The 12,675-nt window shown below is 37.9% G+C and overlaps 28 non-coding genes across 28 annotated transcripts; all 28 read left to right on the forward strand.

Moving 5' to 3' along the window:
- The first annotated feature begins 319 nt into the window (after positions 1–319).
- trnam-cau lies at positions 320–392 on the forward strand. Its single transcript has one exon. It is a non-coding gene; the product is annotated as a tRNA-Met (tRNA).
- Positions 393–1,005: 613 nt separating this feature from the next.
- Positions 1,006–1,078, forward strand: trnam-cau. The gene has a single exon. It is a non-coding gene; the product is annotated as a tRNA-Met (tRNA).
- Positions 1,079–1,350: 272 nt separating this feature from the next.
- Positions 1,351–1,423, forward strand: trnam-cau. Its single transcript has one exon. It is a non-coding gene; the product is annotated as a tRNA-Met (tRNA).
- Positions 1,424–1,693: 270 nt separating this feature from the next.
- On the forward strand, positions 1,694–1,766 carry trnam-cau. The gene has a single exon. It is a non-coding gene; the product is annotated as a tRNA-Met (tRNA).
- Positions 1,767–1,930: 164 nt separating this feature from the next.
- Positions 1,931–2,003, forward strand: trnam-cau. The gene has a single exon. It is a non-coding gene; the product is annotated as a tRNA-Met (tRNA).
- Positions 2,004–2,272: 269 nt separating this feature from the next.
- Positions 2,273–2,345, forward strand: trnam-cau. Its single transcript has one exon. It is a non-coding gene; the product is annotated as a tRNA-Met (tRNA).
- Positions 2,346–2,625: 280 nt separating this feature from the next.
- Positions 2,626–2,698, forward strand: trnam-cau. Its single transcript has one exon. It is a non-coding gene; the product is annotated as a tRNA-Met (tRNA).
- A 270-nt stretch (positions 2,699–2,968) lies between these two features.
- On the forward strand, positions 2,969–3,041 carry trnam-cau. The gene has a single exon. It is a non-coding gene; the product is annotated as a tRNA-Met (tRNA).
- A 270-nt stretch (positions 3,042–3,311) lies between these two features.
- On the forward strand, positions 3,312–3,384 carry trnam-cau. Its single transcript has one exon. It is a non-coding gene; the product is annotated as a tRNA-Met (tRNA).
- A 270-nt stretch (positions 3,385–3,654) lies between these two features.
- Positions 3,655–3,727, forward strand: trnam-cau. The gene has a single exon. It is a non-coding gene; the product is annotated as a tRNA-Met (tRNA).
- A 280-nt stretch (positions 3,728–4,007) lies between these two features.
- trnam-cau lies at positions 4,008–4,080 on the forward strand. The gene has a single exon. It is a non-coding gene; the product is annotated as a tRNA-Met (tRNA).
- Positions 4,081–4,353: 273 nt separating this feature from the next.
- trnam-cau lies at positions 4,354–4,426 on the forward strand. Its single transcript has one exon. It is a non-coding gene; the product is annotated as a tRNA-Met (tRNA).
- A 275-nt stretch (positions 4,427–4,701) lies between these two features.
- On the forward strand, positions 4,702–4,774 carry trnam-cau. Its single transcript has one exon. It is a non-coding gene; the product is annotated as a tRNA-Met (tRNA).
- Positions 4,775–5,044: 270 nt separating this feature from the next.
- Positions 5,045–5,117, forward strand: trnam-cau. Its single transcript has one exon. It is a non-coding gene; the product is annotated as a tRNA-Met (tRNA).
- A 271-nt stretch (positions 5,118–5,388) lies between these two features.
- On the forward strand, positions 5,389–5,461 carry trnam-cau. The gene has a single exon. It is a non-coding gene; the product is annotated as a tRNA-Met (tRNA).
- Positions 5,462–5,747: 286 nt separating this feature from the next.
- On the forward strand, positions 5,748–5,820 carry trnam-cau. The gene has a single exon. It is a non-coding gene; the product is annotated as a tRNA-Met (tRNA).
- A 616-nt stretch (positions 5,821–6,436) lies between these two features.
- On the forward strand, positions 6,437–6,509 carry trnam-cau. The gene has a single exon. It is a non-coding gene; the product is annotated as a tRNA-Met (tRNA).
- A 613-nt stretch (positions 6,510–7,122) lies between these two features.
- On the forward strand, positions 7,123–7,195 carry trnam-cau. The gene has a single exon. It is a non-coding gene; the product is annotated as a tRNA-Met (tRNA).
- A 631-nt stretch (positions 7,196–7,826) lies between these two features.
- trnam-cau lies at positions 7,827–7,899 on the forward strand. The gene has a single exon. It is a non-coding gene; the product is annotated as a tRNA-Met (tRNA).
- A 288-nt stretch (positions 7,900–8,187) lies between these two features.
- trnam-cau lies at positions 8,188–8,260 on the forward strand. The gene has a single exon. It is a non-coding gene; the product is annotated as a tRNA-Met (tRNA).
- A 270-nt stretch (positions 8,261–8,530) lies between these two features.
- trnam-cau lies at positions 8,531–8,603 on the forward strand. The gene has a single exon. It is a non-coding gene; the product is annotated as a tRNA-Met (tRNA).
- A 977-nt stretch (positions 8,604–9,580) lies between these two features.
- Positions 9,581–9,653, forward strand: trnam-cau. Its single transcript has one exon. It is a non-coding gene; the product is annotated as a tRNA-Met (tRNA).
- A 270-nt stretch (positions 9,654–9,923) lies between these two features.
- trnam-cau lies at positions 9,924–9,996 on the forward strand. The gene has a single exon. It is a non-coding gene; the product is annotated as a tRNA-Met (tRNA).
- A 280-nt stretch (positions 9,997–10,276) lies between these two features.
- trnam-cau lies at positions 10,277–10,349 on the forward strand. The gene has a single exon. It is a non-coding gene; the product is annotated as a tRNA-Met (tRNA).
- Positions 10,350–10,620: 271 nt separating this feature from the next.
- Positions 10,621–10,693, forward strand: trnam-cau. Its single transcript has one exon. It is a non-coding gene; the product is annotated as a tRNA-Met (tRNA).
- A 608-nt stretch (positions 10,694–11,301) lies between these two features.
- trnam-cau lies at positions 11,302–11,374 on the forward strand. The gene has a single exon. It is a non-coding gene; the product is annotated as a tRNA-Met (tRNA).
- Positions 11,375–11,645: 271 nt separating this feature from the next.
- trnam-cau lies at positions 11,646–11,718 on the forward strand. The gene has a single exon. It is a non-coding gene; the product is annotated as a tRNA-Met (tRNA).
- A 628-nt stretch (positions 11,719–12,346) lies between these two features.
- trnam-cau lies at positions 12,347–12,419 on the forward strand. The gene has a single exon. It is a non-coding gene; the product is annotated as a tRNA-Met (tRNA).
- The last annotated feature ends 256 nt before the right edge of the window (positions 12,420–12,675 follow it).

Consider the following 12,675-nt stretch of genomic DNA (forward strand, 5'->3'; position numbering starts at 1 on the left):
GCGCGTCAGTCTCATAATCTGAAGGTCGTGAGTTCGATCCTCACACGGGGCAGCAAAGCTTTTAAAAAGACAGTGTTGGCTGAAGTGAAAATTAATTCACTGTCGTTTCTGGACTTTCACACAATACATACTTTTGTCAAGGTGGATACCACATCTTAAGGTCCCATATCGATATGTATTACTTTAGAATGAAATCAATCTTTTTGTCTCAGGGGTTGTAGAATTTCAGACCATACATATATTTTGGCACGGTGGTTTCAAAATTTGATGTTCGGTATCAATATTTTTTTTTCTTCTTTTTGGACATTTTTACAAGAGGGCCTCGTTAGCGCAGTAGGTAGCGCGTCAGTCTCATAATCTGAAGGTCGTGAGTTCGATCCTCACACGGGGCAGCAAAGCTTTAAAAAGAGTGTTGCTGAAGATGAAGTGAAAATTGTTCACTGTCGTTCTGGACTTTCACACAATACATACTTTTTGTCAAGGTGGATACCACATCTTAAGGTCCATATCGATATGTATTACTTTAGAATGAAATCAATCTTTTGTCTCAGGGGTTGTAGAATTTCAGACCATACATATATTTTGGCACGGTGGTTTCAAAAATTTGATGTTCGGTATCAATATTTTTTTTTTCTTCTTTTTGGACATTTTTTGCAAGAAGGGCCTCGTTAGCGCAGTAGGTAGCGCGTCAGTCTCATAATCTGAAGGTCGTGAGTTCGATCCTCACACGGGTCAGCAAAGCTTTTAAAAAGAGTGTTGGCTGAAGATGAAGTGAAAATGAATTCACTGTCGTTCTGGACTTTCACACAATACATACTTTTGTCAAGGTGGATACCACATCTTAAGGTCCATATCGATATGTATTACTTTAGAATGAAATCAATCTTTTTGTCTCAGGGGTTGTAGAATTTCAGACCATACATATATTTTGGCACGGTGGTTTCAAAAATTTGATGTTCGGTATCAATATTTTTTTTTCTTCTTTTTGGACATTTTTAAAGAAGGGCCTCGTTAGCGCAGTAGGTAGCGCGTCAGTCTCATAATCTGAAGGTCGTGAGTTCGATCCTCACACGGGGCAGCAAAGCTTTTAAAAAGAGTGTTGGCTGAAGTGAAAATAATTCACTGTCGTTCTGGACTTTCACACAATACATACTTTGTCAAGGTGGATACCACATCTTAAGGTCCATATCGATATGTATTACTTTAGAATGAAATCAATCTTTTTGTCTCAGGGGTTGTAGAATTTCAGACCATACATATATTTGGGCACGGTGGTTTCAAAATCATGTCAAAATTTGATGTTCGTATCAATATTTTTTTTTCTTATTTTTGGACATTTTTGAAAGAAGGGCCTTGTTAGCGCAGTAGGTAGCGCGTCAGTCTCATAATCTGAAGGTCGTGAGTTCGATCCTCACACGGGGCAGCAAAGCTTTTAAAAAGAGTGTTGGCTGAAGATGAAGTGAAAATGAATTCACTGTCGTTCTGGACATTCACACAATACATACTTTTGTCAAGGTGGATACCACATCTTAAGGTCCATATCGATATGTATTACTTTAGAATGAAATCAATCTTTTTGTCTCAGGGGTTGTAGAATTTCAGACCATACATATATTTTGGCACGGTGGTTTCAAAATTTGATGTTCGGTATCGATATTTTTTTTTCTTCTTTTTGGACAATTTTGCAAGAAGGGCCTCGTTAGCGCAGTAGGTAGCGCGTCAGTCTCATAATCTGAAGGTCGTGAGTTCGATCCTCACACGGGGCAGCAAAGCTTTTAAAAAGAGTGTTGGCTGAAGATGAAGTGAAAATGAATTCACTGTCGTTCTACATATATTTTGGCACGGTGGGTTTTCAACAATCATATGTCAAAATTTGATGTTCGGTATCAATATTTTTTTTTTCTTATTTTTGGACGCTTTTTAAAGAAGGGCCTCGTTAGCGCAGTAGGTAGCGCGTCAGTCTCATAATCTGAAGGTCGTGAGTTCGATCCTCACACGGGGCAGCAAAGCTTTTAAAAAGAGTGTTGGCTGAAGATGAAGTGAAAATTTTTCACTGTCGTTCTGGACTTTCACACAATACATACTTTTGTCAAGGTGGATACCACATCTTAAGGTCCATATCGATATGTATTACTTTAGAATGAAATCAATCTTTTTGTCTCAGGGGTTGTAGAATTTCAGACCATACATATATTTTGGCACGGTGGTTTCAAAAATTGATATTCGGTATCAATATTTTTTTTTCTTCTTTTTGGACATTTTTACAAGAAGGGCCTCGTTAGCGCAGTAGGTAGCGCGTCAGTCTCATAATCTGAAGGTCGTGAGTTCGATCCTCACACGGGGCAGCAAAGCTTTTAAAAAGAGTGTTGGCTGAAGATGAAGTGAAAATGAATTCACTGTCGTTCTGGACTTTCACACAATACATACTTTTGTCAAGGTGGATACCACATCTTAAGGTCCATATCGATATGTATTACTTTAGAATGAAATCAATCTTTTTGTCTCAGGGGTTGTAGAATTTCAGACCATACATATATTTTGGCACGGTGGTTCAACATCAGTGTCAAATTTGATGTTCGGTATCAATATTTTTTTTTCTTCTTTTTGGACATTTTTGCAAGAAGGGCCTCGTTAGCGCAGTAGGTAGCGCGTCAGTCTCATAATCTGAAGGTCGTGAGTTCGATCCTCACACGGGGCAGCAAAGCTTTTAAAAGAGTGTTGGCTGAAGATGAAGTGAAAATGAATTCACTGTCGTTCTGGACTTTCACACAATACATACTTTTGTCAAGGTGGATACCACATCTTAAGGTCCATATCGATATGTATTACTTTAGAATGAAATCAATCTTTTTGTCTCAGGGTTGTAGAATTTCAGACCATACATATATTTTGGCACGGTGGTTTCAAAAATTTGATGTTCGGTATCAATATTTTTTTTTTTCTTCTTTTTGGACATTTTGAAAGAAGGGCCTCGTTAGCGCAGTAGGTAGCGCGTCAGTCTCATAATCTGAAGGTCGTGAGTTCGATCCTCACACGGGGCAGCAAAGCTTTTAAAAAGTGTGTTGGCTGAAGATGAAGTGAAAATGAATTCACTGTCGTTCTGGACTTTCACACAATACATACTTTTGTCAAGGTGGATACCACATCTTAAGGTCCATATCGATATGTATTACTTTAGAATGAAATCAATCTTTTTGTCTCAGGGGTTGTAGAATTTCAGACCATACATATATTTTGGCACGGTGGTTTCAAAATTTGATGTTCGGTATCAATATTTTTTTTTCTTATTTTTGGACACTTTTGAAAGAAGGGCCTCGTTAGCGCAGTAGGTAGCGCGTCAGTCTCATAATCTGAAGGTCGTGAGTTCGATCCTCACACGGGGCAGCAAAGCTTTTAAAAAGAGTGTTGGCTGAAGATGAAGTGAAAATGAATTCACTGTTGTTCTGGACTTTCACACAATACATACTTTTGTCAAGGTGGATACCACATCTTAAGGTCCATATCGATATGTATTACTTTAGAATGAAATCAATCTTTTTGTCTCAGGGTTGTAGAATTTCAGACCATACATATATTTTGGCACGGTGGTTTCAAAAATTTGATGTTCGGTATCAATATTTTTTTTTCTTCTTTTTGGACATTTTTACAAGAAGGGCCTCGTTAGCGCAGTAGGTAGCGCGTCAGTCTCATAATCTGAAGGTCGTGAGTTCGATCCTCACACGGGGCAGCAAAGCTTTTTAAAAAGAGTGTTGGCTGAAGATGAAGTGAAAATGAATCTCTGTCGTTCTGGACTTTCACACAATACATACTTTTGTCAAGGTGGATACCACATCTTAAGGTCCATATCGATATGTATTACTTTAGAATGAAATCAATCTTTTTGTCTCAGGGTTGTAGAATTTCAGACCATACATATATTTTGGCACGGTGGTTTCAAATCAGTGTCAAATTTGATGTTCGGTATCAATATTTTTTTTTTCTTTTTTTTGGACATTTTTACATGAAGGGCCTCGTTAGCGCAGTAGGTAGCGCGTCAGTCTCATAATCTGAAGGTCGTGAGTTCGATCCTCACACGGGGCAGCAAAGCTTTTAAAAGACAGTGTTGGCTGAAGTGAAATTAATTCACTGTCGTTTTGGACTTTCACACAATACATACTTTTGTCAAGGTGGATACCACATCTTAAGGTCCATATCGATATGTATTACTTTAGAATGAAATCAATCTTTTTGTCTCAGGGGTTGTAGAATTTCAGACCATACATATATTTTGGTCACGGTTTCAACATCAGTGTCAAATTTGATGTTCGGTATCAATATTTTTTTTTCTTCTTTTTGGACATTTTTGCATGAAGGGCCTCGTTAGCGCAGTAGGTAGCGCGTCAGTCTCATAATCTGAAGGTCGTGAGTTCGATCCTCACACGGGGCAGCAAAGCTTTAAAAAAACAGTGTTGGCTGAAGTGAAAATTAATTCTCTGTCGTTCTGGACTTTCACACAATACATACTTTTGTCAAGGTGGATACCACATCTTAAGGTCCATATCGATATGTATTACTTTAGAATGAAATCAATCTTTTTGTCTCAGGGGTTGTAGAATTTCAGACCATACATATATTTTGGCACGGTGGTTTCAACATGATGTCAAAATTTGATGTTCGGTATCAATATTTTTTTTTCTTCTTTTTGGAAATTTTTGCAAGAGGGCCTCGTTAGCGCAGTAGGTAGCGCGTCAGTCTCATAATCTGAAGGTCGTGAGTTCGATCCTCACACGGGGCAGCAAAGCTTTTAAAAAGAGTGTTGGCTGAAGTGAAATTAATTCTCTGTCGTTCTGGACTTTCACACAATACATACTTTTGTCAAGGTGGATACCACATCTTAAGGTCCATATCGATATGTATTACTTTAGAATGAAATCAATCTTTTTGTCTCAGGGGTTGTAGAATTTCAGACCATACATATATTTTGGCACGGTGGTTTCAACATCATGTCAAATTGATGTTCGGTATCAATATTTTTTTTCTTCTTTTTGGACATTTTGCAAGAAGGGCCTCGTTAGCGCAGTAGGTAGCGCGTCAGTCTCATAATCTGAAGGTCGTGAGTTCGATCCTCACACGGGGCAGCAAAGCTTTTAAAAAGAGTGTTGGCTGAAGATGAAGTGAAAATGAATTCACTGTCGTTCTGGACTTTCACACAATACATACTTTTGTCAAGGTGGATACCACATCTTAAGGTCCATATCGATATGTATTACTTTAGAATGAAATCTATATTTTTGTCTCAGGGGTTGTAGAATTTCAGACCATACATATATTTTGGCACGGTGGTTTCAAAAATTTGATGTTCGGTATCGATATTTTTTTTTCTTATTTTTGGACACTTTTGAAAGAAGGGCCTCGTTAGCGCAGTAGGTAGCGCGTCAGTCTCATAATCTGAAGGTCGTGAGTTCGATCCTCACATGGGGCAGCAAAGCTTTTAAAAAGAGTGTTGCTGAAGATGAAGATGGCTGAAGATGAAGTGAAAATGAATTCACTGTCGTTCTGGACTTTCACACAATACATACTTTTGTCAAGGTGGATACCACATCTTAAGGTCCATATCGATATGTATTACTTTAGAATGAAATCAATCTTTTTGTCTCAGGGGTTGTAGAATTTCAGACCATACATATATTTTGGCACGGTGGTTTCAAAAATTTGATGTTCGGTATCAATATATTTTTTTTTCTTTTTTGGACATTTTTACAAGAAGGGCCTCGTTAGCGCAGTAGGTAGCGCGTCAGTCTCATAATCTGAAGGTCGTGAGTTCGATCCTCACATGGGGCAGCAAAGCTTTTAAAAAGAGTGTTGGCTGAAGATGAAGTGAAAATGAATTCACTGTCGTTCTGGACTTTCACACAATACATACTTTTGTCAAGGTGGATACCACATCTTAAGGTCCATATCGATATGTATTACTTTAGAATGAAATCTATATTTTTGTCTCAGGGTTGTAGAATTTCAGACCATACATATATTTTGGAACGGTGGTTTCAACATCATGTCAAATTTGATGTTCGGTATCGATATTTTTTTTTCTTCTTTTTGGACATTTTGCTGAAGGGCCTCGTTAGCGCAGTAGGTAGCGTGTCAGTTTCATAATCTGAAGGTCGTGAGTTCGATCCTCACACGGGCAGCAAAGCTTTTAAAAAAACAGTGTTGGCTGAAGTGAAAATTAATTTTCTGTCGTTCTGGACTTTCACACAATACATACTTTTGTCAAGGTGGATACCACATCTTAAGGTCCATATCGATATGTATTACTTTAGAATGAAATCAATCTTTTTGTCTCAGGGGTTGTAGAATTTCAGACCATACATATATTTTGGCACGGTGGTTTCAAAAATGTGATGTTCGGTATCAATATTTTTTTTTCTTCTTTTTGGACATTTTTACAAGAAGGGCCTCGTTAGCGCAGTAGGTAGCGCGTCAGTCTCATAATCTGAAGGTCGTGAGTTCGATCCTCACACGGGGCAGCAAAGCTTTTAAAAAGAGTGTTGGCTGAAGATGAAGTGAAAATGAATTCACTGTCGTTCTGGACTTTCACACAATACATACTTTTGTCAAGGTGGATACCACATCTTAAGGTCCATATCGATATGTATTACTTTAGAATGAAATCAATCTTTTTGTCTCAGGGGTTGTAGAATTTCAGACCATACATATATTTTGGCACGGTGGTTTAAAAATTTGATGTTCGGTATCATATTTTTTTTTCTTCTTTTTGGACATTTTTACAAGAAGGGCCTCGTTAGCGCAGTAGGTAGCGCGTCAGTCTCATAATCTGAAGGTCGTGATTTCGATCCTCACACGGGGCAGCAAAGCTTTTAAAAAGAGTGTTGGCTGAAGATGAAGTGAAAATGAATTCACTGTCGTTTTGGACTTTCACACAATACATACTTTTGTCAAGGTGGATACCACATCTTAAGGTCCATATCGATATGTATTACTTTAGAATGAAATCAATCTTTTTGTCTCAGGGGTTGTAGAATTTCAGACCATACATATATTTTGGCACGGTGGTTTCAAAAATTTGATGTTCGGTATCAATATTTTTTTTTCTTCTTTTTGGACATTTTTACAAGAAGGGCCTCGTTAGCGCAGTAGGTAGCGCGTCAGTCTCATAATCTGAAGGTCGTGAGTTCGATCCTCACATGGGGCAGCAAAGCTTTTAAAAGAGTGTTGGCTGAAGATGAAGTGATGGCTGAAGATGAAGTGAAAATGAATTCACTGTCGTTCTGGACTTTCACACAATACATACTTTTGTCAAGGTGGATACCACATCTTAAGGTCCATATCGATATGTATTACTTTAGAATGAAATCAATGTTTTTGTCTCAGGGGTTGTAGAATTTCAGACCATACATATATTTTGGCACGGTGGTTTCAAAAATTTGATGTTCGGTATCAATATATTTTTTTTTCTTCTTTTTGGACATTTTACAAGAAGGCTCGTTAGCGCAGTAGGTAGCGCGTCAGTCTCATAATCTGAAGGTCGTGAGTTCGATCCTCACACGGGGCAGCAAAGCTTTTAAAAAGAGTGTTGGCTGAAGATGAAGTGAAAATGAATTCACTGTCGTTCTGGACTTTCACACAATACATACTTTTGTCAAGGTGGATACCACATCTTAAGGTCCATATCGATATGTATTACTTTAGAATGAAATCAATCTTTTTGTCTCAGGGGTTGTAGAATTTCAGACCATACATATATTTTGGCACGGTGGTTTCAAAAATTTGATGTTCGGTATCGATATTTTTTTTTCTTATTTTTGGACACTTTTGAAAGAAGGGCCTCGTTAGCGCAGTAGGTAGCGCGTCAGTCTCATAATCTGAAGGTCGTGAGTTCGATCCTCACATGGGGCAGCAAAGCTTTTAAAAGAGTGTTGGCTGAAGATGAAGTGATGGCTGAAGATGAAGTGAAAATGAATTCACTGTCGTTCTGGACTTTCACACAATACATACTTTTGTCAAGGTGGATACCACATCTTAAGGTCCATATCGATATGTATTACTTTAGAATGAAATCAATCTTTTTGTCTCAGGGGTTGTAGAATTTCAGACCATACATATATTTTGGCACGGTGGTTTCAAAAATTTGATGTTCGGTATCATATATTTTTTTTCTTCTTTTTGGACATTTTTACAAGAAGGGCCTCGTTAGCGCAGTAGGTAGCGCGTCAGTCTCATAATCTGAAGGTCGTGAGTTCGATCCTCACATGGGGCAGCAAAGCTTTTAAAAAGAGTGTTGGCTGAAGATGAAGTGAAAATGAATTCACTGTCGTTCTGGACTTTCACACAATACATACTTTTGTCAAGGTGGATACCACATCTTAAGGTCCATATCGATATGTATTACTTTAGAATGAAATCTATATTTTTGTCTCAGGGGTTGTAGAATTTCAGACCATACATATATTTTGGCACGGTGGTTTCAAAATTTGATGTTCGGTATCGATATTTTTTTTTCTTATTTTTGGACACTTTTGAAAGAAGGGCCTTGTTAGCGCAGTAGGTAGCGCGTCAGTCTCATAATCTGAAGGTCGTGAGTTCGATCCTCACACGGGGCAGCAAAGCTTTTAAAAAGAGTGTTGGCTGAAGATGAAGTGAAAATGAATTCACTGTCGTTCTGGACTTTCACACAATACATACTTTTGTCAAGGTGGATACCACATCTTAAGGTCCATATCGATATGTATTACTTTAGAATGAAATCAATCTTTTTGTCTCAGGGGTTGTAGAATTTCAGACCATACATATATTTTGGCACGGTGGTTTCAAAAATTTGATGTTCGGTATCAATATATTTTTTTTCTTCTTTTTGGACATTTTTACAAGAAGGGCCTCGTTAGCGCAGTAGGTAGCGCGTCAGTCTCATAATCTGAAGGTCGTGAGTTCGATCCTCACATGGGCAGCAAAGCTTTTAAAAAGAGTGTTGGCTGAAGATGAAGTGATGGCTGAAGATGAGTGAAAATGAATTCACTGTCGTTCTGGACTTTCACACAATACATACTTTTGTCAAGGTGGATACCACATCTTAAGGTCCATATCGATATGTATTACTTTAGAATGAAATCAATGTTTTTGTCTCAGGGGTTGTAGAATTTCAGACCATACATATATTTTGGCACGGTGGTTTCAAAAATTTGATGTTCGGTATCAATATATTTTTTTTCTTCTTTTTGGACATTTTTACAAGAATGGCCTCGTTAGCGCAGTATGTAGCGCGTCAGTCTCATAATCTGAAGGTCGTGAGTTCGATCCTCACACGGGGCAGCAAAGCTTTTAAAAAGAGTGTTGGCTGAAGATGAAGTGAAAATGAATTCACTGTCGTTCTGGACTTTCACACAATACATACTTTTGTCAAGGTGGATACCACATCTTAAGGTCCATATCGATATGTATTACTTTAGAATGAAATCAATCTTTTTGTCTCAGGGGTTGTAGAATTTCAGACCATACATATATTTTGGCACGGTGGTTTCAAAATTTGATGTTCGGTATCAATATATTTTTTTTCTTCTTTTTGGACATTTTTACAAGAAGGGCCTCGTTAGCGCAGTAGGTAGCGCGTCAGTCTCATAATCTGAAGGTCGTGAGTTCGATCCTCACATGGGGCAGCAAAGCTTTTAAAAAGAGTGTTGGCTGAAGATGAAGTGAAAATGAATTCACTGTCGTTCTGGACTTTCACACAATACATACTTTTGTCAAGGTGGATACCACATCTTAAGGTCCATATCGATATGTATTACTTTAGAATGAAATCTATATTTTTGTCTCAGGGTTGTAGAATTTCAGACCATACATATATTTTGGCACGGTGGTTTCAAAAATTTGATGTTCGGTATCGATATTTTTTTTTCTTATTTTTGGACACTTTTGAAAGAAGGGCCTCGTTAGCGCAGTAGGTAGCGCGTCAGTCTCATAATCTGAAGGTCGTGAGTTCGATCCTCACATGGGGCAGCAAAGCTTTTAAAAGAGTGTTGGCTGAAGATGTGATGGCTGAAGATGTGAAAATGAATTCACTGTCGTTCTGGACTTTCACACAATACATACTTTTGTCAAGGTGGATACCACATCTTAAGGTCCATATCGATATGTATTACTTTAGAATGAAATCAATCTTTTTGTCTCAGGGGTTGTAGAATTTCAGACCATACATATTTTTGGCACGGTGGTTTCAAAATTTGATGTTCGGTATCGATATTTTTTTTTCTTATTTTTGGACACTTTTGAAAGAAGGGCCTCGTTAGCGCAGTAGGTAGCGCGTCAGTCTCATAATCTGAAGGTCGTGAGTTCGATCCTCACACGGGGCAGCAAAGCTTTTAAAAAGAGTGTTGGCTGAAGATGAAGTGAAAATGAATTCACTGTCGTTCTGGACTTTCACACAATACATACTTTTGTCAAGGTGGATACCACATCTTAAGGTCCATATCGATATGTATTACTTTAGAATGAAATCAATCTTTTTGTCTCAGGGGTTGTAGAATTTCAGACCATACATATATTTTGGCACGGTGGTTTCAAAAATTTGATGTTCGTTATCAATATTTTTTTTTCTTCTTTTTGGACATTTTTACAAGAAGGGCCTCGTTAGCGCAGTAGGTAGCGCGTCAGTCTCATAATCTGAAGGTCGTGAGTTCGATCCTCACACGGGGCAGCAAAGCTTTTAAAAAGAGTGTTGGCTGAAGATGAAGTGAAATCAATTCATTGTCGTTCTGGACTTTCACACAATACATACTTTTGTCAAGGTGGATACCACATCTTAAGGTCCATATCGATATGTATTACTTTAGAATGAAATCAATGTTTTTGTCTCAGGGTTTGTAGAATTTCAGACCATACATATATTTTGGCACGGTGGTTTCAAAATTTGATGTTCGGTATCATATATTTTTTTTCTTCTTTTTGGACATTTTTACAAGAAGGGCCTCGTTAGCGCAGTGTAGCGCGTCAGTCTCATAATCTGAAGGTCGTGAGTTCGATCCTCACACGGGGCAGCAAAGCTTTTAAAAGAGTGTTGGCTGAAGATGAAGTGAAAATGATTCACTGTCGTTCTGGACTTTCACACAATACATACTTTTGTCAAGGTGGATACCACATCTTAAGGTCCATATCGATATGTATTACTTTAGAATGAAATCAATCTTTTTGTCTCAGGGGTTGTAGAATTTCAGACCATACATATATTTTGGCACGGTGGTTTTCAAAAATTTGATGTTCGGTATCAATATATTTTTTTCTTCTTTTTGGACATTTTACAAGAAGGCCTCGTTAGCGCAGTAGGTAGCGCGTCAGTCTCATAATCTGAAGGTCGTGAGTTCGATCCTCACATGGGGCAGCAAAGCTTTTAAAAAGAGTGTTGGCTGAAGATGAAGTGAAAATGAATTCACTGTCGTTCTGGACTTTCACACAATACATACTTTTGTCAAGGTGGATACCACATCTTAAGGTCCATATCGATATGTATTACTTTAGAATGAAATCATATTTTTGTCTCAGGGTTGTAGAATTTCAGACCATACATATATTTTGGCACGGTGGTTTCAAAAATTTGATGTTCGGTATCAATATATTTTTTTTTCTTCTTTTTGGACATTTTTACAAGAAGGGCCTCGTTAGCGCAGTAGGTAGCGCGTCAGTCTCATAATCTGAAGGTCGTGAGTTCGATCCTCACACGGGGCAGCAAAGCTTTTAAAAAGAGTGTTGGCTGAAGATGAAGTGAAATGAATTCACTGTCGTTCTGGACTTTCACACAATACATACTTTTGTCAAGGTGGATACCACATCTTAAGGTCCATATCGATATGTATTACTTTAGAATGAAATCAATGTTTTTGTCTCAGGGGTTGTAGAATTTCAGACCATACATATATTTTGGAACGGTGGTTTCAACATCAGTGTCAAAATTTGATGTTCGGTATCAATATTTTTTTTTCTTCTTTTTGGACATTTTTACATGAAGGGCCTTGTTAGCGCAGTAGGTAGTGCGTCAGTCTCATAATCTGAAGGTCGTGAGTTCGATCCTCACACGGGGCAGCAAAGCTTTTAAAAAGACAGTGTTGGCTGAAGTGAAATTAATTCTCTGTCGTTCTGGACTTTCACACAATACATACTTTTGTCAAGGTGGATACCACATCTTAAGGTCCATATCGATATGTATTACTTTAGAATGAAATCAATATTTTTGTCTCAGGGGTTGTAGAATTTCAGACCATACATATATTTTGGACGGTGGTTTCAACATCAGTGTCAAAATTTGATGTTCGGTATCATATATTTTTTTCTTCTTTTTGGACATTTTTACATGAAGGCCTCGTTAGCGCAGTAGGTAGCGCGTCAGTCTCATAATCTGAAGGTCGTGAGTTCGATCCTCACACGGGGCAGCAAAGCTTTTAAAAAGAGTGTTGGCTGAAGATGAAGTGAAAATTAATTCACTGTCGTTCTGGACTTTCACACAATACATACTTTTGTCAAGGTGGATACCACATCTTAAGGTCCATATCGATATGTATTACTTTAGAATGAAATCAATCTTTTTGTCTCAGGGGTTGTAGAATTTCAGACCATACATATATTTTGGCACGGTGGTTTCAAAAATTTGATGTTCGGTATCAATATTTTTTTTTCTTCTTTTTGACA

Source organism: Oncorhynchus mykiss, unplaced genomic scaffold, assembly GCF_013265735.2.
Source record: "Oncorhynchus mykiss isolate Arlee unplaced genomic scaffold, USDA_OmykA_1.1 un_scaffold_863, whole genome shotgun sequence".
Taxonomy (NCBI): Eukaryota; Metazoa; Chordata; class Actinopteri; order Salmoniformes; family Salmonidae; genus Oncorhynchus; species Oncorhynchus mykiss.